Genomic DNA, 24,887 nt, shown 5'->3' on the forward strand with positions numbered 1-24,887 from the left:
TGGATCATTGTGTGCTGCTTCTCTTTATAATATCTATTATTTTAACAACAGTTTGTATGTAAATGAATGTATCACAAGGTGATGAGGAACTTTGATGTTTAAACACATATTTCACTGTGGAAGGACAGAGCGATATTGTCAATGATCAATGAAGGCTTCCTGGAGAAGATCATCTGAACCATCTCGAGATTATAATCTGGCTTCAGCATTTCTGTGAGTTTACAATGCTCTGTCTGGGGAAGGCAGGAGGCAAGGGCATGAGGAAGTCCCAGGAGACACTGAGCCACCACAGTTGGCACTGGAATGTGGACCAGGTTTGAGACATCCGAGGAATAGGTAAGAGGGGTGGGTAGGCTTCTTTGTGTGTTCAGGTCCTGAGCTCACAATGGCCAATCTCCTGCTCTCAGAATTAGGCGGATGCAGTGTACTTCTGTGGGATGAGATGGATGTCCTCAGATGGTCCAAGCAGATGGTCTTTGGCCTGGGCATGGAGGAGACAGCAGGAACTTCTGCACATGGTCAAAGCAAGCCAAGTATAGACACAGGCTTACGTCGGCATTCAGCCCTCAGATTACAGCAGGCATTTTTATCCTGAAGGCATTTAACCTGTCCTATTTCTTGAGGCACATAGTTCTCCAATCTGGACATGCCCCCCTTCTTTGCCAAGTGCATAGGTATCATCTTGGTGTCTTCTTTTCTCATTCTCTTGGAGATTCCTTTAATACTCTGCGTTGAATCTGTTTGAGATCTACTTTGTGTCAGATCTCCTATTTTCTGTATCCAATGACTTCCTCTTTTTTCATTTACTCTTATGTTTAGAAAACTTATAGTCCAGAAGCTTCCTGAGAAAAGGTATCTAAGAGGTAAATTTTTGCAACTGTACATATCTAAAAACATCATTATTTGACTTTTAAGTTTGATTGATAGTTTGGATGTATCTAGAATTCTATAGTTTTTTTGTTTGTTTGTTTTTGTTTTTTAATTTCTGAAAGAGAGAGAGACAGTGTGAGCAGGGGAGGGTCAGAGAGAGAGGGAGACACAGAATCCAAAACAGCCTCCAGGCTCTGAGCTGGCTGTCAGCACAAAGCCCAACGTGGGGCCTGAACCCACGAACCGTGAGATCATGACCTGAGCCGAAGTCGGACGCTTAACTGATTGAGCCACACAGGCGCCCCTCTAGAATTCTAAATTGGAATTCATTTTCATTTGGAATTTTGAAGGCATTTTTCCATTGTCTCTAGATTTGTGTGTGTATGTCTGTGTATGTGACCTTCTCTTTGTCCTCAGTGTTCTGAAATGACACAAATGAATTTGTGGGTCTATTTTTATCCATTTTAGTGGGCCCTGTGGATTCTTCCAATCTGGAAAATCATGTCCTTCAGTTACAAGAAATTACTTAAATTATTTCATTGATAATTTTCATTTTCCACCTTCCCTGTACTTTCTTGCTGCAACTCCAGTTATTTGTACATTCTACATCCTAGGTTGGTGCTCAATTTTTTAAAAATGTTTTCTTTCCTATATTTACATATCTTTTCATTTTTGTCCTATTTTTCAAATAACAGCCCTGACTTACCTGACTCCTGAGTTTTTCATTTTGTTTGTTATCTGCTCATGTTTATGAGTATTTGGCTAACTAGTTGAATTTTATTTTAGGAATATCTGACTGAGCCATTTTATGATTCTCATTCGGGTTTTGGTCAGAATCCCCATAGCCGAAGAGATAGGCCTAGCTAATAGCATTTGAGAAGTCAAGTCAAAGAAGGCTGGATGTCTCAGCATTCACCATCCAGATGTTCCTTTAATTCCTGGATGATACTGTCATCCCCAGCTATGCTTGGTATCCCCCACTCCAGAATCCCTTTATTTTACTCTTACCAGAGAATAAAATTCCAGACATCTGGTAAGGTGGCGATGGCTCAGCAGCACAGAGTAGGGGAGAGCATCTAAGGATCTAGCTGCCTCTCAAACAGCCTTCATCTGGTCTCTATGATTTGGGGCCTCATTTCACCTCATTTCCAAAGGTATTTGGTTCTATCAAGTCATGGACCCTTGAGTATTCTGTGGGTACAAATGAAATTGATTCTTGGGTTTTGCCACTACAAGTTTAGCTTCTTGAGGTCCTCAAGGCTGCTGCAATCCTCCATCTGCTTTCAAGCCTCAAAATTTCTGGCATTGTTGTATCCTTTCTTTTTCTTCCACATGGTTGTGTGTTCATTAACTTAAAAAAAATCCTTTTATTGGGATTTTGTGAGGGGGGAAAAGTAAGTGTTCACTTTACCAACTCTATGTAGAAACTCCAATCCATCTACTATCCTACTGTAGCTGGGAGGAGCATCCTGTGTTGGTTTTGTGGGTGCAATCTTATCATGTGAGGATGTTATTCATAGTTTGGTTTTGTTTTCTTTTTTAGTCTTCCCAAACACTGTATTTTTCAAAATACAAACCTGTTAGCGTTGCTTTCTCCATGTGACTTCTATTTCAGCAGCTTCCTACATAGTTATTAGATCAAGACAAAATTCTTAAGCATTATTGTCAAGAGCATGTTAGTGGGGACAAATTTACAGCAATATATATATATATATATATATATATATGTATGTATTGAACTCACAGTGTTCTTTTGTTTCAAACTCAGATGGAATGTGAATGCCTGGAGACAAGATCTAGATCTCTGTTTTACCATAGGTCTTGCCTCTCCCTCTTGTCATTTAACACATTGTCTGCCCAGTCCCTGAGGTATTAGTCACTTACCCATTCTTTTCATGTTTTGGCTTCTCTAGCTCATGCTCTCACCACATGCCTCTCATTTTCTCAGGTTTACCACACTGGCTTCTTTTGGTTCTTTGTAAGCCCTGTGATCCCTCTTCTGGGCCTCTGAATATGCAATTTACTCCACTTGTGACCCCTTTTTTCTTTTTAATACTGTCCTCCTTCAGATAGATATCTTGTTTCTTGGGTCATCTGGCTTTCCCTCATCATAGGCCTTCCCGGCACCATGGAGCTATTTTACATTTCTCTGTATATTATTTGGTTTTTGTCCACTTCCCTCAACTAAATTATAAGCTTCATGGGACAGGATCTAGGTCTGTTTTGCCTTCTGTTGCATTCACAATGCCTAGCACAGAATTTGGCTCAGGGTAGGTGCTTAATAACTATTTATTAAATGAAGGAGTAAAGCTGATATCTTAAGGATAACTAGGAATTATCAGATGAGGACTGAGGAAAGAATATCTAGGCCAAGGGGCGCCTGGGTGGCTTAGTCGGTTAAGCGTCCGACTTTCGCTTGGGTCATGATCTCGCGGTTCGTGGGTTCGAGCCCCGCGTCGGGCTCTGTGCTGACTGCCAGCTCGGAGCCTGGAGCCTGTTTCAGTCTGTGACTCCCTCTCTCTCTGACCCTCCCCTGCTCACGCTCTCTCTCTCTCTCTAGAAATAAATAAAAAAAAAAAACCTTAAAAAAAAAAAAATTTAAAAAAAAAAAAAAAAAAAGAATATCTAGGCCAAGAAAACATAGAAGAATAAGTTTGGTGAATTTGAGGAACTGAAGATAAGGGCTGTGACGGGAGCCACGTGAACCAGGGGAAGAGGTGCTGAGTGAAGCTGGAGGGACCAGCAGGGGCCAGATGACAGGGGGCCTTTTAAGCAATGATAAAACTTGTCAGCTTTTCTAAGGGCAATGAGAATTTTAGTAGGGGAGTTACAGACCCCAGATGCTATGAGAAGAAGGGGTTAGAAATGGCAAAAGTGGATGAGGAGAGGCTAGTTAAAAAGTTTTGGTCGTAATAAAGGCAAAACCTGCTGGTTTAGACAGGAAAAAGCACAGAAAATATGGACAGAAGTACCAAAGAATATTTTATTTTAAATATAATTTATTGTCAGATTGGTTTCCGTACAATACCCTGTGCTCGTCCCAACAAGTGCCCTCCTCCATGCCCATCTTTCCCTTCTCCCTCACCTCCCATTAACCTTCAGTTTGTTCTCAATATTTAAGAGTCTCTTATGGTTTGCCTCCCTCCCTCTCCTTAACTATTTTTCTCCCTTTCCCTCCCCTCATGGTCCTCTGTTAAGTTTCTCCTGTTCCACATATGAATGAAAACATGGTAACTGTCTTTCTCTGTCTGACTTATTTCACTTAGCATAATACCCTCCAGTTCCATCCACGTTACTACAAATGGCCAGATTTTATTCTTTCTCATTGCCATGTAGTATTCCATTGTATAGATAAACAATATCTTTTTGATCCGTTCGTCAGTTGATGGACATTTAGGCTCTTTCCATGATTTGGTTATTGTTGAAAGTGCTGCTATGAACATTGGGGTACATGCCCCTATGCATCAGCACTCCTGTACCCCTTGGGTAAATTCCTAGCAGTGCTATTGCTGGGTCATAGGGGAGCTCTATTGTTACTTTTTTGAGGAACCTTCACATGTTTCCCAGAGGGGCTGCACCAGTTTGCATTCCCACCAACAGTGTAGGAGGGTGCTCGTTTCTCCACATCCTCGCCAACATCCATAGTCTCCTGATTTGTTCATTTTAGCCACTCAGATTGGCGTGAGATGGTAATCAGTGTGGATTTGATTTGTATTTCCTTGGTGATGAGTGACGTTGAGCATCGTTTCATGTGTCTGTTGGCCATCTGGATGTCCTCTTTGGAGAAGTGTCTGTTCATGTCCTCTGCCCATCTCTTCACTGGATTATTATTTTTTTCTCAGGTGTGGAGTTTGGTGAGCTCCTTATAGATTTTGGATACTAGCTCTTTATCCGATATGTCATTTGCAAATATCTTTTCCCATTCCGTTGGTTGCCTATTAGTTTGTTTGATTCTTTTCTTTGCCGTGCAGAAGCTTTTTATCTTGATGAGGTCCCAGTAGTTCATTTTTGGTTTTGATTCCCTTGCCTTTGGAGATGTATTGAGCAAGAAATTGTTGTGGCTGAGGTCAAGGAGGTTGTTTCTTGCTTTCACCTCTAGGGTTTTGATGGTTTCCTGTCTCACATTCAGGTCCTTCATCCATTTTGAGTTTATTTTTGTATATCGTGTGAGAAAGTGGTCTAGTTTTATTCTTCTGCATGTTGCTGTCCAGTTCTCCCAGCACTATCTTTTAAAGAGGCTGTTTTTTTCTATTGGATACTCTTCCCTGCTTTGTCAAAGATTAATTGGCCATACATTTGTGAGTCCAATTCTGGGTTCTCTATTCTATTATATTGGTCTATGTGTCTGTTTTTGTGCCAATACCATATTGTCTTGATGATTACAGCTTTGTAGTAGAAGCTAAGTCTGGGATTGTGATGCCTCCCATTTTGCTTTTTTTCTTCAATATTACTTTGGCTATTTGGGGTCTTTTGTGGTTCCATAGAAATTTTAGGATTGTTTGTTCTAGCTTTGAGAAGAATGCTGGTGCAATTTTGATTGGGATTGCATTGAATGTGTAGATTGCTTTGGGTAGTATTGACATTTTAACAATATTTATTCTTCCAATCCATGAGCATAGAGTTTTCCATTTCCAAAGAATATTTTGAATTCACATAATTTGATGATGGATTCAAGATGGGAAGTGAAAAAAAAGAATTGTCAAAAAGTGACACTCCAGTTTCTGGTCTGACCAACTGGGTGAACATGGGGACTGTTTATTAAGCTGGGGAGCAGAGTTTGGGTGAAAGAAAAGAACATTACTTTTTAATGCTTTGTTTGAGATGCATATGAGGTATCTGAGAAGACATGTTGAGAACACAGTTGAACCTATGAGTCTGGAGGACAGAAAAGAAGTCCAGATTGGAGGTATATATTTTGGGGGGTGTTGGCATATAGTTGTATTTAAGCCATGGTGGTAGATGAGCTTGTCCAGATAGTGGGTGGAATGGGAAGATAAGGGGCCTGAATATAAGCAACCTAAAGAAGAAGCTTAACTAGTAAGAATATTGTGGTCCCACCCTGATGCCTACATTAGTGAGTTTGATGTGGGAGCAGAAGTAGACAAAATTTAAGGTAGGTGTGCTTTAATGAGCTAGATTGGAGAAGATCACTTGGGGTCAGGTTAATTAGGTAAGAGGCCAGGATACTGAATGTTTGTTTTGTAGGTTAGGTTAACGATAAGAGTTGGGGGGTGAAGAGGGGAGAGAGACCTGAGAGGCACAGATACTACAGACTTCAGGAAATGAAAAGGAATGACCAATTCAGTCGATAAGGGTAATTAGGATGGGGAGGGACATATGACTGAGTAAGCCAGGTTAAAGTACTTGTTGCTTTTCCGGCAGCAATAAAGTATTTTCATTATTTGAGTGTTACAAGTAAAACCTAAAACTAACAACCATGAAACTAAGAAAACAAACTAAACTAAAAAGAAAATGAAGCTTATTGCAATTATTTGCCTGGTTCCTTTGTTTAAGCATTCAGCCTTTTTATTAGAATATAGTAACAACAAGCAAACATTAAATGCTCCAAAAAAGCCATACAGTAAAACACAGTAATATAAGAATGTGAAAATACTTTCTCCTCAAACACTTTGCCATTTAGACCTAGTACACCTGAAAACCTGAAAAATAAAAACAGAAAGTAGAAATGTTGGGGGCATATATAAATGGAAGTTGTATTTGGGATGATGAGGTAGCTTCTCTTTGGTGATAAATATTTAAGATTTTGCAAATTGTAATTAAGTATTATAGTGTCCTTAATAGATTTGATACCCTAAATTTATAGATCACCTATTCAATTGCCAAACATGAAAGTAAAATTCATTTGTTTTTATATTCTTGTAGTCACCCTCAACAAGATAAAGTCACTAAATTATAGGTAAGTCACATTACATTATTAGTATTAGTATTATAATTCTATCATATTTCATAAACCTAAGATATATGAGAACTTTGATTCATAGAATGATTCTCCTTGAAACAATTCATACACGCGCGCGTGCGCACACACACACACACACACACACAGGATTATCACACACCTATTAGTACAAGTAAGAAATTTAGCTACATGAAAGTAGTCTCTGTAACCAGTTACATAAAATTTTATGCACTACAAACATTTGGAAATTTAACAGGTCACATTTAAAAAGGGAGATTCCTAAGAAGGTCTTATCTATGGCTAACTACATCCCACTAAGAAAGAGTACACTTACTGTACTGGTGACTAGGAGAGAAAATAGGTCTTCTTTACTTTACGTTTATCATGTAAAACAGAGTGGCTTTCTTTAAAGAAAAAAAAAAGAGCATGAAAAATGATCTAGAATGCTAAGTGCTTTTTGCTTGTTTTCATGGTCGATAAATATTCACCATGACAAAAACTCAATTTATCTTCTGTGTTCATTCTAATTTTTACTTATAAATAGGGATGGAACAACTGGGTGGTTCACTTGGTTGAATGTCTGACTCTTGATTTTGGCTCAGGTCATGATCTCATGGTTCATGGGATTGAGCCCCCTGGCTCCACACTGACAGCAGGGGGACTGCTTGGGTTTCTCTCTCTCCCTCTCTCTCTGCCCCTCCCCTGCTCATACTCTCTGAACAAACAAACAAACATTAAAAAGAAAAGAATAGGGACAAACTGGAGTTACCTTGAGTGTAAGGAACTTATTATAAGGAAGTGGGGGAATTAAAAAAGACAGGGATTTCAACCAGGTTGTGAGGCTTCAAGAATGTGATCTTCCAGTTCTAACCAGAAAAATCAGAACCTATATGCATTTCAGCCTCTGGAAACCAGACTGCTGCAGGAACTGGAAGATCATTCCAGACTGGGGCAAGGCAGCTCTGGCATCCATCCCTCCTCTGTGCTCAGCCATTAATGTGATTCAACTCCTTTCTGCTCCTGCTGTTACCACATCCAAAGTTATAAATAAATCAATTCACTCCTACTCTTCCCCATTCCCATTCTCTGTTGACCGAAAAAGCAAAAGTAAACTAAAAAGATAAGCCAGAAGGAATGTGGTTAGGGGAAGGTAAATGTCATTCGATTGGTCTCTTCCACCTTCCTGAGGGATTTCTGGTTACTCAAGGACTTTGTTTCCTCAAGATCCTACTGGTTAATGACTCATTGTGTCTCCAGTTCAAGTAAGAAGGAGAATGTGATTGGTAGTACTTCTTATCTCTGCTGGGAAAAGATCTCATTTCATAATGGCCTCATTGTCTACTCTCAGGTGCCTTTCTCTGACAGATAGTTGGTAAAACTTTATTTCTGGATGTGACTATGAAGTGTATCTGGAAGAGACCAGCATATGAATCAGTAGACTGAGTAAAGATCTCCCTTGCCAATGCAGGTGGAATAAAGATCTTCCTTGCCAATCCATTGAGGGCCTGAATAGAACAAAAAGGCAGAGGAAGGGCAAAGATACTCTCTCTGACTGAATAGAGGCATTCCTCTACTTCTGCCCTTGGACATTGGTGTTCTTGATTCTTGGGTGTTCAGACTCAGAGACTTACACCACTGCTCCTCTCCTCTTTTCCAGGGGTTTAGACTTATGTCACCAGCTTTCCTGTTAGCTAGCTTGCAAGTGGCAGATCAGCAGATTGTGGGACTGCTCAGCCTCTATAACTACATGAGCCAAGTCATATACTAAATTGCCTCATATATATATCTTACCTAATACAGAACTCTAACAGTGATTTCACCTTGGGTAATAATCAATTATACACAACCTTTGTTTTTGTCATTTATTTATTTATTTATTTATTTATATCATAGACAAGGCCTATTCTTCAAAATGTAAGTCTAGTAATTCTTTCATGTTCTAGCATAATTCTGTTAAGTAATTCAGAGGATGATGAGCCTTCTGATTAAATCCAGTGCTCATGGGTGGTAAAGATAGCCCAAAGAAATGTATGAAATTGCAAAGCACATTTTAATCAAGCTTAATCTTATCTTGCTCCTAGCTCATCCTTTCTTAGAGCCACAGAAAACTCTTAAGAAAAAAAATAAAATAAAGAGAACTCTTGATTTTTACTTTTACTCCTCTTGAAGAAGTGGAAATGAGTGCAAAAGAAAGAAAAAACTACTTGAATACTTATGTAATTTAAGATGTGCCAACCCTGGAATGTTCCAATCTTAAGCAAAATATAAAATTTATTTTTGTTAATTTTAGTAAAAAAAGTAAGAAAGAATATATTTAAAAGTTATGTAACTCACACTGAAGCTAGACTAAACACTGTAAATCAAGGCGATGGCTCTACTGAGGTGAAGTGTGCTGCAGTTTGGGTGTGTCATAGGGACTGATCTGGGTACCAAGGCCGTGGTTAGCCTGGAGCAGCTCAGAAGAATTTATTGTAACTCAAGTTTGTATGCAAATCAAGCAGGCCCGATGGATCTGAGATGGGAACAAAAGATTGTGTTTCTACCCTTACAAATCACAGAAGAGTTTCCAGATTATAAGAATTATCCCCTATTTTACTGTGCTTATCTTCACATATAAAATCCTATTAGGAGATAAACAGAGCATTTAGAGAAAGGTAAGATTCTGTATACCTAGGAAACTGTCCCATATACATATTTTTAAGGTTTATTTATTTTTGAGAGACAGAGGGTGAGCAGGGAAGGGGCATAGAGAGATAGGGAGACACAATCTAAAGCAGGCTCCAGGCTCTGAGCTGTCAGCATGGAGCCAGTCGCGGGGCTCAAACCCACGAACTGTGAGATTGTGACTTGAGCTGAAGTTGGACACCCAACTGACTGAACCACTCAGGTACCCCCATTTTCCCATATTTTTTGACTGCAACTTTGCAGCTGTATTCACCAGAGTCCAGAGCCTACTAGAGGACAAGAGGCTTTCCTTAGCTGGGGAAGTATGGGTGGAGCGGGGTAGAGGCTCGAGTGGAGTGGGTTACTAGGGGAGTAAAGGGAAAAGAAGAGTGAGCAGAAAGAGGAAATGGCAGAGATTTCTCCCTCCTTCTGTGGTTCACATAAAAAAGCGAGTGAAACTGCAGGGCAATCAGAGTGTCCATGGTTAGGGCAAGCACAGTGGCAGCAGAAGACCCTGAAGAGGTCTTTAACCCCAGAATCCTAGGGACCTGGCATCCCAGGACATGAAACCTGGAGACCTGGAATCCCAGGACATGAATCCTAGGGACCTGGCATCCCACGACATGAACCCTGGAGACCTGGAATCCCATGCCTAAACTCTGGGAGAGGCGTCTGTACACAAATCCAAGATGCACTGGGTGGGGCACTGGAAGCAAGAGAATGACTAAAATGAAGAGCTAGTCAAACATTGGAGAGAATGCCCCGTTGTTTTTATCTTTAAAAAGAGTTATTATGTTATCTTTAATATATCCTTATCTTTAATTTAATTTAAATTTAATATATCTTTTAATTTATCTTTGAGAAGAGACCCTGGGTGGCTCAGTCAGTTAAGTGTCAGACTCTTGATTTCAGCTCGGTTTGTGAGCCTGCATCAGCCTCTGTGCTGACAATACAGAGCCTACTAAGGATTCTTGCTCTCCCTCCCTCTCTGTCCCTCTTTCCCCCCCTCTCAAACTAAATAAACATTTAAAACTAAAAGTGCTATGAAAGGAAATAAACAGGAGAATGAGATGATACATAGGGGAGACTACTCAGGATGGCCAGTGAAGGCTTCTCTGAGGAATGAGCATTGGAACTGAAGCCTGATGTGTGAAAATGAGGCAGCCCGGGGATGGGGCTGAGGGGCAGGAAGCAGGAAAGAAATGCAAAGGGAGGAGATGGGTCAGGTTCCAGTGTACTCCGTGAGAGCTGAGGAACTGTCCCTCACAGCTTACTGTACAAGTGGAAGGAAAAACAACTAGAAGAGTTATGTTTTGAAGAAGTAGGTGGAATTCCGTTTTCATGGACCAAAACATGCAAAAAAGTTGACATTCAGTGATGTTTTCTTATGCCTCATCTTGCTGGATTCTCCTAAACCCGTTGCTGAAAACTTTCTTTCTTCTTCCACATTCTCCTTTCCCAAACACTTTTGCTTTCTCTTATAAGGGGCCTTAGAAATGGTCTAGACTAGCTGTTTTCCAAACCTGACTGCGATACAGAATTACTTTGGTGATCTTGTCAAAAACAGATTTTTTCAGGTCTTGGGTGGGGTGCAGACATCTGCACTTCGAAACTTGCCAATTGATTCTGATGCAGCAGGTTTACTACCCTAGTCTTTCTTGATCAGTAATTCCCAAATTATTCAGCAAAACATTGGTTCCAGGAAATGTCATCAGTGCTCCAAGTATAAAAGAATCTCTTATCAAATGAGCTGGAGCAACAGATTCTCCTCTTAGCATTTCACAAAGCACCCTAGGATAAAGGCTCTGAGATATACCATGTCTAACAGCTAAACAAACAATAGAATCATATTAGATATTTTTTCTTAACTTCACCTAGAATACTTTTTCCTAAACAACAGTATGGCAAACAGTAATCTAAAAAAACAGTCTATTTTAATTTTCACAAATATGCATCTGTATTTTTAAATTCTTATAGTATAAATTCTATTAGGTGTAACTGGGCAAGATACTCCTTCAGTTAAGAAAGCAGTCCTGGGGTGCTGGGGTGGCTCAGTTAAGCTTCTGACTTTGGCTCAGGTCATGATCTCACAGCTCATGAGTTCTAGCCTCATGTCAGGTTGTGTGCTGACAGCTCAGAGCCTGGAGCCTGCTTCCAGTTCTGTGTCTCCTGCTCTCTCTGCCCCTCACCCCTCCTCTCAAAAATAAACATTAAAAAAATTAAAAGGAAGGAAGGAAGGAAGGAAGGAGGCAGTCCCAAAGAAGGCATCTAGTCGTAGTTGCTAGTAAAGCTCTGACCAGCCCCACAGTTGGTTCTGAAGGAGAACCTCCCCATGACTCTGCTCTTGTCTTTTCTCTAGGTTCTAAAACCTCTATGCTGTCTCTCAAATTTACAACTTTAGGACCAGCCTGTCCCACATTTCCACCTGTTTATAAAACATCTCCACCTGGATGTCCCAGGGTTACTCTCCATAATTCTGACACCAGTTCCAATGTATAGGCTATTTTCCCCACAGCACTAAGCAATTCCCTGGCACCAGATGGGTGTCCCAAAATCTAACTCAATTCTGACACAATCTACCCAGAGAAGGCATCAGATTCCACAGTAAAGACTCAGTCCTACAAGACTGCCACTCCATGCTCACTCAGAGGCCAGTTACAAGTCCAGGTTGTCGTCTGGGCTTTGGATCCACTGCCTATAAATCAGAGGTTCCCATGACTTCTCTGCTTAGATTAATTTTCTAGAGCAGCTCATGGAGTTCAGGAAATCAATTTACTCACTGGAGTACTAGTTTATTACAAAGGATATTAAAAGATACAAATCAACAGCCAGATGAGTGTATAGGGTGAGGCCCTGAATGAAGAAATTTCTGTCTCTGTGGAGTTTAGAGCTCTGGCACAGTACCGGTGATTGTGTTCCAGTTCACCAATCTTTAAGCTCTTTGAACTTTGTCCTTTTGGGTTTTTATGGAGGCTTCAATACTTAGGCATGGTTGGTTAAATCATCAACAGCTGGTGATTGTGCTCAATCTCCAGCCCCTCTCCCCTCCTTAGGGATGGGGTTGAAAGTTCCAACCCTCTGGTCACAAGGTTGTTTGCCCTGGCAATAAGTCCCAGTCCTATGGTTACCTAGGGGCTTTCCAAAAGTCACCTCAGTAATGGAACAGAAAACACCTTTTGTGAGGAAGAAGCTTAGGAATGCCCTGAGCTTGCACCGATGGGTTAACAACGCCTAAGGAATTAGAAAGCCACAGGATGTGTGAATTATTATTCACCAAGTTTGGGTGAATAAGATTAGGTAAACAGGGCAAAGGTCCCCCAGTATAGGACAAAGATATAGGAATAGAAAAGCCTCAGGATGAAAGCATCCAAGAAGGGGTAAACAAAATTAGGTGTTCAGAGTGGAAGTGCCTCCCAACTTAGTACAATAGCAGAAAGCTGCTTCCACAGGAAGGAAGGACCAAAATAGGTAAACAGGTAAACACGGCTCTTGGCTGCAGCAGGGTGAAGTTGCCAGAAGCAGAGCTAATTAGCAAAAGAAAGGAGCCTTGTTGACCCTGAGGTAGCATGCTCTGTCTTTCTTGTCCGGCTAGGCCAGTTTCGGTAAACAGAGGTGGTGCCTCATGTCTGCTGTAAACAACTTTCACCCAGCACCAGAATTTTGTATTGTATTGACCCAAACCCTTAACACCGCATATCATCAAAACCCCCTTCCCCCACATCCATGAGTTAATGTTCACTGTTTCATTGTCTTTTTGTGCATGCCCATCAAGCTTGTAAGCCTTCTGATACTGATAAAAATGGAACAAGGACCCTTACTCAGACTTCTGTCTCCTCAGGGACATTAGCCTCTCTCGCATTTCAATCCTGCATCTGCTCTCTTGCTGGACAAGAGAGAACTCCAGACCCAGAGTCTACTACAACCTTTATTGCTCTTTTAGGAAATTCCAAGGGTGTTAGGAGCTCTGTGTCTTGAACAGAGATGAAGACCAAATATAAATCACAATATCACACTCTCCAAAACAGAAAACGAAATTCATGTTCCCTTCCGCTTTCTCTTCTGATTTCCCCATTTGTGTCAATGATTGGTTCTGTCCTAGTGATGCAAATCTCAAAACCTTGTAGTAACCTTTGCTTCCTCATTCCTTTGGAAATTCAAATTCTGTTGCCAATCATCCTTGAGTCCCTCAGTGTCATCCCTTCCTTCCCATTTTTTACTGTTAGTGACTGCACTTTTTGTCCTCCTTACTTTATGCATAGATGATTTCAATTGCCTCTTGTTGAACTTTCACTGCACGTTGTCTTTCTTCACCCCATTTTACCTTGCTCCTCTGCCAGGTTACTAGGCATCTACAATGTTTCCTTATGATCAATTGTATTAAAAGAGAAAAATTTTAAATAAAATCCTCTAATAACTAGTCCCACTTGCTAAACAAGTTTCTTATCACCTTTCTCCAAGCTTCACTCTGTTCATGTTACACTTGACTTGCTTTGTGACATTGTTATGTTTTCTTCCATTTCTCGGAAAGTCCTTCTCCACTGTCAAGTAAAACTGCTTAGACCAGTCATTCTCACATTTTAGTGCTTCTCAGAATCATCTGGAAGTCTTGTTAAAACACAGATCGCTATCCCCACAATTTCTGCTTCAGAAGTCACTAATTTACAGTTCTCACAAATACACAGGTGATGCTGATGCTGCCAATCAGGGACCATGCTTTGAGAATCACTGACTTAGACCAATAGCTCTCAGACCTGGGCCCACATTAGAATCACCTGGTGTAGTGAGATGCTGTGATGCTTTGCCCAAATCTCCCTCCCAGAATTAAGACCCTTATTTCCCCCCCCCAAAGCTGGGTATGTTAGTTGCTGATGGCTCACAACTATATTCCTCTTTGAGAATTGCCCTTGTACATACTCTGTGTAACTGTCAACCCAGATCAGGATTAAAACACACACACACCCACACCCACCCACCCACACACACACACACACACCTCTAAGTCCCTAGAATGTCCTGCTGTGTTCCTTGTCAGTCAAGTCACCAAAAGGTAACTTAATTGCCATGATAAGATTTTCCTGTTGAAATTTTAACAATTATTCAATATATACTCTTTTATCTCTGGCTTCATTCATTCAGCAAAACTTGAGAGATTCACCCATTTCGTTCCATGTGTCAGTAGTCTCTTTTTAATTGCGTGAAGTATTGCACTGATATGTGTACCACAATTTATTTACTCATTCTCCTCTTGAGGGACATCTGTATGTTTCCAGTTGTTGGATATATTCATGCTAATATATAACTTCACCCAGTCTGTGGTTTGTATTTTAGCTCTTTAATGATTGTAAAGTCTTGACTTTAAAGAAGTCTAAATCTTAATGGTTATCTTTTTTGTCCTCTTTATGAACTTTTTGCCTATACCTGAGGTTTTAAAAGATAATGAAACCAAGAATGGTGACTTACTTATCTTTGTTTATAGAGCCCAGCACCCACTGCCTTACATGATGGTGCTTAATAAACATCCATGTTTGATGAACTTACTCCATCTTTCCCAGGTCATCTCAAATTCTATCTTCTCTATGAAATTCTCCCAATGACATTGTCTTTCTCAGACTATTTTGCCCTATTAGTGTTTCTCAATTGCTTTAAGTATTTGTATCTTCTGTCCTTAAACAGTTTGCAAAGCTGTTAGTAAAGAGAACATTTAGGAGGAGCCCTGTTCTTGCCTCCTCCTGTTTCTCTGGGGAGATTAGCCTCCAAACTCCGGAAGGAACAGTTTTGAGCATTATCCCCACCTCCTTTCTCCATCCTTTCATTTCTGCTCTCTCCTGTGTTTTCTCCCAAAAGAAATAACTAATGTGCTTGGTGAAATGGAGAGAGTCCAATAGACATCCAAATCCATGGACAGTTGGACATTGAAACCCAGGATTTTTCCATTATTTTTTCTTCCCTTAGCTGCCACAAACATTAGTAAGAATGCCAGCACTCTCTCATGACCTCTTTCTCTAGTCAACTAAACTTCCCCATGTGCAACTGATTAAGGAAGTTATATTCATACAGAATCCTGGGTTCAGGCTGTCAAAGGATGATGTGACCCTCACTCCATATATAAACTAAAGCAACAAAACTGAACTGGTTGCTAATCATAGTAAAGGAAGCACATAGTAAAGGAAGTACTAGAGAGTACTTTTGGTTTAGGGTTTTCCAATATTTAAAAACAATGTAACCACCTCTTTAATATGAAGAAAACTTAGGTTACTGTAACCTAAGAGAGCTAGCACCCCCAACCCCCTTTTGTCTAGGACACAGTGGGAGAGCAAGTGTTACATCCCAATTAAGATGGTTAAGTGGAAGTTGCTCTTTGCTGTCACTCATCTCCCGCATTGATTCTGGCAACGCCTTGCACCACAGTTCCATTTGCCGCTGGTCATCTTGTCACAGCTCAGGGCACAGGCCCTGGTGGGATGCGGTGCCCTCGCCTGGGCCCAGGTCAGGGAGGAGAATGGGTGCTGGTAAGTGTTTATTCCACCGCACTCTCCCTTTAGCTTCTGGAGCACCAGCATGCTGGTGGTCACGTGTTCAGGCTTTGAACAGACAGGAGACGTTAACCTTTTCCAGAATCCAAAGGGAAGAGCACAGTAAAGGCCAAACCTCTCCTCTAGAATCCCTTGAATTCTATTTTAGCTTCCTTTCTGGCTCCCCTGCCCTCACAATACTTCTGGTTACCTGTGCTTCCACTGTCTTTTTAAGGAGCCCCCCCCCCAGTTAACCTCAGGCATTAACCTGGTGCCCGGGTCAGGCTTCTCTCCTTGTAGTCCTCAGTTCCCCACATCTGAATCAGCCAGTCTGGTCCCGAACGCACAAATTTCAATGTGCTTATAACTCACTCAGAATCTTGTGAAAAGGCAGATTCTGATTCACTGAGTCTTGGATGGGGCTTGAAAGTTTGCATTTCTAACAAGTACCAGCTGATGCTCACCCTGTTGACCTGCCTCCATGGTTTGAATAGGGAAGTTCTTGTAACACAGTAGGGAAGAGATTCATCAGGACCAACAGGGAAGGCAGATGACGTAAGTTCCAAGACACATCACGGGGATTTGGCACTTAAAGTACAGTGGGGGCTGGACTTGGGCCCTGCGCATCACATCCCATTTGTGGCCTTGTCTGGGGGCTGTATTAGGACCTTAGTAGGCTACAGACATGTTTGCCTTTGTGGACTCCTTCTTCCATTAAAAAACAAAAAAAGTAAAAAAAAATTTTATGATTGTGCAGGGACAAAGATGAACTAATCCAGGCTGAATTCATTATTCTATATAGTAATATATAGAATTTTTTCTTAATTTAAAGGAAATGAAAATTAAAACTTTTCTGTGGGGCCCTAAAAGTATCACGGGCCTTAAGCACTGAGCCTACTGTGTCTAATGAAGAAGCCAATCATGGTGGGCTTGCCCGACACACACATCTGCCATGAGAAAAGTACTTCTTAGAGACAGAGCTGTTTAAATGTCAAAGGATACAAATATTTTCTGTCTTAAATTTGCAAAGCATCGCCCTTTCTGTGGTACTACATTAATATTCAGGACAAGAATTAATTCAATTTGTTCATTCCCCTCCCTGCTGCTTTCCAGATTGTGCTCATTTGGACTTGTCATGAATTAAAGAAAAGGATATAATACTTTAATGGCTATGCCCTTAATTACAAAAAGAGGAGCTCTGAGACTCTTACTCCAGGAAGAACTTGATTATATTTTTAGTCAAGGGCCTGTAGTTCTGCTCTGTCTCCACCTACAGGTATTTTGTTCTTACAGTTTTGAAAATACATAAAACAGAGGCAATTGGAGCCACTCTGGTTGAAGTGGGGGGAAGGGCTGGGGACCTGCTGGCACATCTTCTCCTCCATCCACCCTGGGAGGCCTACAGCACCTCTGAGAGGAATACCCCAGCTCTGCACAAGTTAGTTTAGAGGCCACCAATTGAATCTACCCCTCCCCCCAACTTTACATATAAGGAACCAGAGAGCCAGAGAGTATGATTGTGTCTTCTGCTTTTTTTTCTTTTTTTAATGTTTATTGAGAGAGAGAGAGACAGAGGGCAAATGGTGGAGGGGCAGACACACAAACACACACACACACACACACAGAATTTGAAGCAAGTTGAAGGCTCTGAGGTGTCAGTCAGCAGAGTCCCACATGGGGCTTGAACCCATGGACCATGAGATCATGACCTGAGCTGAAGTTGATCGCTCAACCTACTGAACCACCGAGGTGCCCCTGTGTCCTCTGTTTTTTAAATCATTAACTTTGATGTGTTTCCAGGTATTAGAACTAGCCTGCCTATTCTAGATTTAGAAAGAACTAGCCTGCCTATTAGCTTGGAATACTTGGCCTTCCTTCCAGACTGAATAGTTAGTCACTTTGTTACTCTGAATGGTTTTGATCCCAGAACCACACCCTGATTTCCTGGAGGAAAAAAGAAAGGCCGGAATAGAATTGTCAAGGCAAACAATGTCCTACCCAGGAAGAGATAATAATAGCACATAGGTACTTAGAATAATGTGGGTCAGGTCTGGTTCTAAACTCTTGAAACATGTTAACTCTACATGATTTTTCACCGCAGTGCTATGAGGCGAGTACCATCTTGTCCATGCCCAAAGGAGATTTTCTGCATCTCATGCTGGGTCCCTGGTTTTCAGATGGAGTTAGGTCATGGTCCCCAGAGTCTGGCTTTTAACCGCTCTGTTATCAAGATAGTCCTAAAAGTTCCATCCCAGTACTGACATTTTCTGCTTCAGAAAACATTTATTTCCTTAATTTTTCATTTAGCTTTTCCACTTCTCCAAGAATTGAGAATTTTTTGGGGGGTGTGGGGCACAAGAGAGCAAGGGGCAGAGAGAGATAATACCAGGAGGGGCAAAGAGAGAGAGAGGGAGAAGGAGAGAGAGAGAGAGAGAGAGAGAGAGAGAGGAGGGGCTCATGCTCACCATATGCAGGGTCCGAGCTCACCCGAAGTGGGGCTTGAGCTCACTAACCCTGAGATCATGATGAGTCGAAGTCAGATACTTAACAACCAACCCATCCAGACACCCTAGAATTGAGAAATTTTTAACATCCTTCCGTGGCTAGTGATATCACTCACCTATTCTCTCAAAATCCATCTTCAGACAAGAACTTTTGATCATGATCTTAATTATTCCTCAGTTTTGTGATTATGGGGAGCAACTATGACATACAACAGTCTCGGGGGCTCAGGGAGGACCTCCTGTAGACTGCTGTGAGGTCAGAGCAAGAACCAGGGTAAAGCTGGGTCCTCAGAGCTCTTGCTGCCTGTCACCCCACATCCTTCCCCACCCAGGCACACTTTCCATGCCTAGATGCTGTGTCTGCATCTCACCAGCTGAACCAATTGGTCAAGCCTCATCCCTGCCCAGGTAGCTGTGCAATACACAGAACTCCTATCACCACTGAGATGGACAGTTTCCTGTCCGGGAGGCAATTGAGTGTTCAGAAAATAGTTTCTGGAGCCAAGCTGCTTAAATTCAATGCTCATCCTATTACTTACTAGCTTGGAGATGTTGAATAAGTGATTTAATTCACCTGTGCCTCAGTTTTCTTATCAATAAAATGTAAATAATTTTAGTCCCTACCATTCAGCTATTGTGAAGAAATCAATGAGATAATCCATGTAAAGCATGTTAAACAGTGCCTGCTTATAGTAAATAACTAATAAATAATAACATTATGATGAAATGGTTGGCAGCAGGAGAGAAGATAAAGTGACTTTGTATTGTCATTCGAACATATTTTAAGACTAAAATTCTCGAGTATCTGTCACCACCCGGGTGGACCCCTCTTCCATTGTATTGTCAAAGGAACAGAGATTCCTCAGACTCAGAATAAAAGTCCTTATCTGCACAAGTCTCTTACAGTCAGGTAGGGACAAAGCAGGGCCCAATATGCAACACGAACTTCCTGGGAGTTGTCAAACTCATTCATGCCCCATGAAGCTGACTCTTCTACGCCTATTAATCATAACAGTCTGGGTTATATTACCAAATCACCTCTGATTCACTGGTTTCACTTCTACCAGCAGAAAACCTGTGTGCAACTCCACGAACAGACACTCCTAACTCTTGGCTTAGTTTCTCCCTCATCCTAGCTCGTTGCTTTTGGTTCCTGACTTTGTCCTGTCTTGTCTGAGATTCTGTACCACTCCTAAACCATTTCCTTTCACATCTTGGCCTCCCTGCCTTACTTTCTTTTCTTTTAAACAGTTTTGATTGTGAAAAACACCACACATAAAATGATGTTGTCCACACCATGATGTGCCGTTCAATCCCTTTCACTAATGAAAGACTTAGTCCCAGCTGCCAGGAGCTTGGTCGCAAGAAGTCCTCAGCTGTGAGCCTCCTGTGTGGATGGCCGTGGCTGAAGAGAGCAGTTTTGCTCAAGATCAAGACCTTTTCCCAAGGGTGGATGTCCAGTGGCTGATCAGTGTGGGTATACAAAAACTAGACCCATCACCAAATCAGGACAACTCGGAAGGACCATCCCAGCTTCAAAACTCTCTATGTGGTTGCTTGTGACCTTCAACAAGACCCAGACTGGTCCTGCTTTCTTCAGTTCCCTTCCATAGGTGCGCTGATTCTAAGAACACTCCCAAATAAACCTCTTACGTGGTAATCTCCTTCTCAGGGGTTGCTTCCCAGGGATCTCAACTTTTGGTAGATGTACACAACATTCATATAGTTTAAGAATAATAAAATAGGCATCCATGTACCCTCCATCCAGCTAAAGATAAAGAATATTTTACCAGTATTTTGAAGCCCACTGTGTACTCCTGCACTCTAACCCTATGTAATTACCATCCTGGTTCTAGGGGAAAAATTAAGAAGAGCAGCGAAACCTTGACACAGAAGAGTTCCGAGAGCAAAGCTGAGCTGGGGTGAGTTGTGAATGGACAAGCGTCATTGAACAATGTTGCTACCTGCAAGCAGGTGGAAGCGGGAAGCCTACCTTTGTGCAGATGCTGGGGCAGCAGAAGTTGGCAAGTGAGGAGAGCAAATTCACACTCGGAGAGAAGGGAACTCATTTGGGAGAGAAGCTGGAGGTCAGAACCAGGAGACCTGAGGCAAGGTGCTGAGGGGGGACTTGGCATAGATTGGATGTCTCCTCTGTCCTCTTCCTATCCACATAAACATGTTTCGTCAATCACAGCAGCATCTATATGTCCTTGAAAACCAGTGATATAAAGAACATATAAACATACGTCAATCTCTAAACAAGATTTGTTTGGTACCTGTCAATGCTTCTCAAACTTTTACACAGAAGGAGGCCTATATTACTTTGAAATTTAAATTATATTTTTTACCCTCCCCATAACTAGTGTTCCAGTAACATTGCCATGTGGCTTCACTTACCTGCCTGTGCATTGCTACTGACCCTAGGGGTTATATATATATGCTGTGTAAGAAATAGAGACATAGGAATTAGGGGAACCCTTACCTTTAGTTACGGCCTTCTGAGGAGGAGTCTACAAACCACAAATTGGGATCACCTTGGGGTAATCAGATTAGGGAAATGATATATAAAATGAAACTATGCTAATATGTCATTTTTCCCAGCTTATACTAATTTTCAAATTAATATTTCAGAAAGATTCTTAGTGATATAGTGGCCAGGACAAATCAGCAGGGGAGATGTTTAGGCAGATAGACTTTAAGAATAAACTTTTAATTTAGAATAGTTTTAGATTTACAGAAAAATTACGAAGAAAGTACAGAGCTCCCACATACCCCATACCGAGTTTCCCATGTTATTAACATAACATCTTACATTATTAGTATATGTGTGAAAACTAATAAACCAATATTGATTTATTATTTTTAAGTCAAGTCTATACTTTATTCAGATTTCCTCAAAAAATTTTTTTAAGGAGAGAGTGAGCTAGAGTGTCAGGTGGGGTAAGGGAGAGAGGAGCAGAGGGAGAAAGAGAAAGAATGGTAAGCAGTCTCCATGCTCAGTGTGGAGGCTGCTATGAGGCTTGATCCCATGACCTCTGAGCCATGCAGGCACCCCTGGATTGCCTCTGTTTTTATCTGATATTCTTTTTCTGTTCTAAGATCTCACCTTAGAGCAACAAGTAAATTGTGATTTACTCAATCCCTATCCTCCTACAAATCAAACCACTCAACAAACTGTACAGACTAACTGGATGAATCATTTCTAGGGGGGCAGAGTTCTATGATGATCCTCAGAATCACTGTGATAATGGCCAGAAAGGTGACTAACAGTTACTTACGAGAAGAGGAGAACCTTTGGGGGAGTAATGGACAATTTCATTATAGTGATGTTTCCTTTGAAATCTTTGGCTTTCTATTAAGTAGTTGACATCTAAATGAAAAGCATTACTAAGTCAAGAAAGAAATCTGTCCTTGATGAAGAACATGAAGAACAAAAGCTTTTCAGAGACTTTCTACATGTATAAAAATCTGTATGTATCTGTCCTAAAGTATTCTGTCATATACTATGATTTTTCAAAGACCTCTGAAGACTCTTGGCTATGGTAAAAGACTCACACTGCCTGGATTCAGATATTTGGCTCCATCATTTATTTGGGGCAAGTTCCTTAACCTCTGTGAGACTTAGTTTATTCATCTGTAAAATGGGATAACAAGAATAGGCATAAAATTGTCATTTTTATACATTATGAGCAGTCAATTATCAGCAATTTCCTACATTAAATCTGACAATTTCTACTTCACAAGGCTCTTGAAAAGATTACTTGAGATAATGACAGGCTTAGAACATACTTGGGACTCAGTGAGGACTCACTATATACCAGCCATGATTAATACATACTATTTTCTTCTTCTCTGCAAGTTTTGAAAATGTAACATGACAATTTAGAAAAACTACTCTCATCATGATTAAACCCATGGATGGTAGGTCCCCTTTTTGCTATAGTGAAATATACAATGGGTTTAACTTAGTCCTGCTTAAAGTCAAGGGAGCAGATCAAACCAGGGCCTGGAAAGGAGAGAGAGTGGCACAGTGCTTTGTGGCATGATTTGAGGAGCACTTACCTAAACATCACTCACCTAAAACATCTCCTGGCATATCCTGACCATCTGAACATCTTCAACATTGGTTCTTTTATAGTTAGCTTTACATCTGCTAGTGTCCACTTAAAGAATTCAGATAGCTTAATTATATAAGCACATACACATAACAAGAGATTGGGGGAGAGATTCACCACAAAACAGATTGGGTGAGGTGAAGATGAGCAGTATGAAGACCCAAGGTCAAACTTTTCACTTGTCAAGATTGCATCAACACTGCTCTTGGCAAGACTATTCTCAAGAGCTCCTCCATCTTAAGATACTTTGAATTCATTGTATCAATACATTTTGTGGAAAAGGAAGGAAGAAAGAAGAAAGGACAAACTGGTTTACACGCTTCTTTGGCTCCTCCATGCCACTGTTTACTTCCTGAAGTGAGAACAGAGGACAGCTTTCCCTTTCTCCCCTCCTCTTTCCTTTCAGTTTTCTCTAGAAAGAATATTCCTATTATTTTAACCTTTGTATATCTCTTTTCCCTCTTTCTCCACCTTTCTCCTAATTATTATGTATTGGTTCACTCATGACATTTTTTGGTATAATTAAGTATCTAAATTATTCCTTAGAAGTAAAGTGAAGTAAGAACAAAGAAGAAAAAGCTCATCTAATTAGACAAAGCAAGCTGCAGTTGTCTGGAGAAGGAGCATGTTCTCAGAGTGCCATTTGTGGTCACTCATTTTTCTTCCTCTCCAGACTTGCTTCTGCCTAAGCACTGTCTCCCTACTGAAATAGGAGTTTACTAACTACTCTATAACCTGTAACCAATACCATGCTACTGGTCTTTTCTTCTTATACATATGACTTTTCTTTGCAACAGGGGCCCTCAGCTACCAGCTGCAAGTGCTTCCAGTTAGGTAACAGGCTCCTGGAGTCCTGCATCCTCAAGCAGATAAAGCTTCCTCACACCCTGAAACCCTGTGCTCCGCCACTGGGCAGCCCCGTGACCTTGGGCAAGTTACTTAATGTCCTTGTACCTCAGTTTTCCTTATGCATACGTTAAGTTAGGATAATAAAATATCTTCTTTATGGGGCTTTTAATGAGAAAATAACTGTCAAGCACTCAATAAATGTTCATGATGACTGGGATGATTATGATAATGATGATGATGAAGGAAATATTCACGGGGCCATTTACACAAATTTCCAACTCTATGTCTTAATTTGTCTGGGTCCCTGGAGTGTCAGTGGAAAGAATTTGCTTCATGGCCATATTCAGGGTTCAGTCATATAGAAATATTTGATGTATTCACAGGAGGACGGGTTTAGGGAAGCCAGATTAAAGGAAGGGCAATGGGCTGTCTGAAATAAAATTCCTCATAAAGAAGTAGAGAGTCTTCTTCTACATTTAGGGCACTTAGGTCAAAGTCCAAGTTAGAAGGTAGAAGAAGGTTCTAAATATAATGTGTGGCTGCATGTGAACCCACCCTGACTCAGTGTCAACCTTCCCAGGCTGCTATGTGGGAAAGAATTTTATCTTTAAGAATCCAAAAAATTCTGCTGTAGGAACTTCTCTAAAGAGCTTAACAGGAAAAAGGGAAGGAAGTATTAATCATTCATTGCCTCCTGGGAGCTCACAGTCAAATATAGACATGCAAGAACTGGACACACAGACAGAACAAAAGTATTACAAATATATCAAGGGTTTATCCACTTACATGTGTGTTAATCAAAGGTAAAGGTACTTTAGAAATGGCTCCCATAAGATTAATGCCGTAAGATTACCTAATAGATATTAGTTATGGTAAAAGACAAATGTCAGCTTGCATTCGAAAGTGTCAAGGCTTGTGGGACAAATTTATTTTAGAGCTTGGGACAATTTTACTTTAGGGCTTGGCCTGTTTTAGATAATCACTGGAGGCTGGATCAAGGGAAAGGATCTTGATTGTTGTGGGAGTTGCACTGTGTCCCTTAAAAAGATACGTTGAAGTCCTAGCCCCAAGCACCTGTGATTATGACTTTGTTTGGAAATAAGGTGTCTTGAGATGTAATCGAGTTGAGATGGGGTCAATATGGTAGCTCCTAAACCAGTATGATTGGTGTCCTTATAAGAGAAGGAAAACATTATGTGAAGAGAGAGATACAGGGACATACCACATAATGATAGAGGCAGAGATGGAATGAATGTAGCTGGAAACAAAGGACCGCCAGAAGCTAGGAGGAGACAAGAAAGGATTCTGCTTAGTCTTGGAACATATCCCTGCTGACACTTTGATTTCAGACTGCAGGAAAATAAATTTCTGTTGTTTCAAGCCACTCAGTTTGTAGTACATTACGACAGCCCTAAAAAAGTAAATACTGGGAGATGCTGATGTAATAAGTATT

At 40.9% G+C, this 24,887-nt stretch overlaps 1 long non-coding RNA gene across 1 annotated transcript in view; it reads left to right on the plus strand.

The window, feature by feature from the left end:
- The first annotated feature begins 261 nt into the window (after nucleotides 1-261).
- The window catches only part of LOC144224933 (uncharacterized), a 28,566-nt gene continuing 3,940 nt past the window's right edge, over nucleotides 262-24,887 (plus strand). The window contains exons 1-2 of the long non-coding RNA XR_013333183.1: nucleotides 262-336; nucleotides 20,327-20,392. This is a non-coding gene — a long non-coding RNA (uncharacterized LOC144224933). The remainder of the gene's footprint in view (nucleotides 337-20,326; nucleotides 20,393-24,887) is intronic.

This window comes from Crocuta crocuta, unplaced genomic scaffold, assembly GCF_008692635.1.
Source record: "Crocuta crocuta isolate KB4526 unplaced genomic scaffold, BGI_CrCroc_1.0 scaffold452, whole genome shotgun sequence".
NCBI lineage: Eukaryota > Metazoa > Chordata > Mammalia > Carnivora > Hyaenidae > Crocuta > Crocuta crocuta.